The sequence below is a fragment of the Stegodyphus dumicola genome, chromosome 11, assembly GCF_044657685.1.
Source record: "Stegodyphus dumicola isolate Sdum_Otavi_A_Nest chromosome 11, ASM4465768v1".
Taxonomy (NCBI): Eukaryota; Metazoa; Arthropoda; class Arachnida; order Araneae; family Eresidae; genus Stegodyphus; species Stegodyphus dumicola.
The window spans coordinates 162,831,414-162,833,811 of NC_140778.1; the positions used below are offsets into that span (position 1 = coordinate 162,831,414).

Genomic DNA, 2,398 nt, shown 5'->3' on the forward strand with positions numbered 1-2,398 from the left:
TACCTGGTTGATCCTGCCAGTAGTCATATGCTTGTCTCAAAGATTAAGCCATGCATGTCTAAGTACATGCCGTATTAAGGCGAAACCGCGAATGGCTCATTAAATCAGTTATGGTTCCTTGGATCGTACCTTACTACTTGGATAACTGTGGCAATTCTAGAGCTAATACATGCAGCAGAGCTCCGACCCTCTGGGGACGAGCGCTTTTATTAGACCAAAACCAATCGGACCTCGTGTCCGTATCATGTGGTGACTCTGTATAACTTTGGGCTGATCGCACGGGCTCGTCCCGGCGACGTATCTTTCAAGTGTCTGCCTTATCAACTGTCGATGGTAGGTTACGCGCCTACCATGGTCGTAACGGGTGACGGGGAATCAGGGTTCGATTCCGGAGAGGGAGCCTGAGAAACGGCTACCACATCCAAGGAAGGCAGCAGGCGCGCAAATTACCCACTCCCAGAACGGGGAGGTAGTGACGAAAAATAACAATACGGGACTCTTTTGAGACCCCGTAATTGGAATGAGTACACTCTAAATCCTTTAACGAGGATCAATTGGAGGGCAAGTCTGGTGCCAGCAGCCGCGGTAATTCCAGCTCCAATAGCGTATATTAAAGTTGTTGCGGTTAAAAAGCTCGTAGTTGGATCTCAGTTCCAGACGGGTGGTCCGCCTACCGGTGGTTACTGCCTGTTCTGAACAGCCAGCCGGTTTCCTTTGATGATCTTCACCGGTTGTCTTGGGTGACCGGCAAGTTTACTTTGAAAAAATTAGAGTGCTCAAAGCAGGCGTGACGCCTGAATAATGGTGCATGGAATAATGGAATAGGACCTCGGTTCTATTTTGTTGGTTTTCGGAATACGAGGTAATGATTAAGAGGGACAGACGGGGGCATTCGTATTGCGACGCTAGAGGTGAAATTCTTGGACCGTCGCAAGACGAACTACTGCGAAAGCATTTGCCAAGAATGTTTCCATTAATCAAGAACGAAAGTTAGAGGTTCGAAGGCGATCAGATACCGCCCTAGTTCTAACCATAAACGATGCCAGCCAGCGATCCGGCTGTGTTCCTCAAATGACACGCCGGGCAGCTTCCGGGAAACCAAAGCTTTTGGGTTCCGGGGGAAGTATGGTTGCAAAGCTGAAACTTAAAGGAATTGACGGAAGGGCACCACCAGGAATGGAGCCTGCGGCTTAATTTGACTCAACACGGGAAAACTTACCCGGCCCGGACACAGGAAGGATTGACAGATTAAGAGCTCTTTCTTGATTCTGTGGGTGGTGGTGCATGGCCGTTCTTAGTTGGTGGAGCGATTTGTCTGGTTAATTCCGATAACGAACGAGACTCTAGCCTACTAAATAGACGCTCCGATCCTTCGAGTCGGACGTTCTTCTTAGAGGGACAAGCGGCGTTTAGCCGCACGAGACAGAGCAATAACAGGTCTGTGATGCCCTTAGATGTCCGGGGCCGCACGCGCGCTACATTGAAGGAATCAGCGTGTGCTTTCCCTGTCCGACAGGACTGGGTAACCCGTTGAACCTCCTTCGTGCTGGGGATAGGGGCTTGTAATTGTTCCCCTTGAACGAGGAATTCCCAGTAAGCACGAGTCATAAGCTCGTGTTGATTACGTCCCTGCCCTTTGTACACACCGCCCGTCGCTACTACCGATTGAATGATTTAGTGAGGTCTTCGGACTGGCTCTCGAAGCGGCTTTCGGGTCGCGTCGGCGTGCCGGAAAGATGACCAAACTTGATCATTTAGAGGAAGTAAAAGTCGTAACAAGGTTTCCGTAGGTGAACCTGCGGAAGGATCATTACCGATGGTCAGATTCGTCTGGCAAAAACATTGGTTAAACTCGGGGAGGAGGGTTCGCCTTCCTTCCCTGTGCTGCGCGCCACAGAGCGGCGTGGAAGCACAGAAAAAAACTTTGAATGCTTATTTTTGAAATCCCAAGTGGTCTCGTACCCACATCGAGGTGCCTAGTATAATTTCCCGGTCGCAGATTGACGACAAGAGGGAGGTGTTGGACTTTCGGGTCCGATGCTAGGTTTAATGAGTACCGCCACAGTTGGTGGACCGCCTCGCGGGTACGATATCCCGGTGGGGCCCTCTGAAGGAAGAGCGACGGAGAGCTCGCGACTTCGGTCGACTTCTGGTGGGGTCACTTTCCGTGAATTGAACGCTTCTCCGTGCTTCCCCGCAAGGGGAGGTATTTCTTTCATAAGACTTTTGAACGCAAATGGAACCCCTCGGGGATCCATATAATAAAAATGACAACTCTGAGCAGTGGATCACTCGGCTCACGGGTCGATGAAGAACGCAGCCAGCTGCGAGACTTGGTGTGAATTGCAGGACACATTGAGCACTGATTTTTCGAACGCGCATTGCGGTCTCGGGTGAT

The 2,398-nt window shown here is 50.7% G+C and overlaps 2 non-coding genes across 2 annotated transcripts in view; both read left to right on the forward strand.

Annotated features, from left to right (window-relative positions):
• LOC146994486 (small subunit ribosomal RNA) lies at positions 1-1,813 on the forward strand. The gene has a single exon (XR_015044183.1). It is a non-coding gene; the product is annotated as a small subunit ribosomal RNA (ribosomal RNA).
• Positions 1,814-2,272: 459 nt separating this feature from the next.
• LOC146994487 (5.8S ribosomal RNA) overlaps positions 2,273-2,398 on the forward strand; it is a 154-nt gene continuing 28 nt past the window's right edge. The window contains exon 1 of the ribosomal RNA XR_015044285.1: positions 2,273-2,398. This exon is cut by the window's right edge and continues 28 nt beyond it. This is a non-coding gene — a ribosomal RNA (5.8S ribosomal RNA).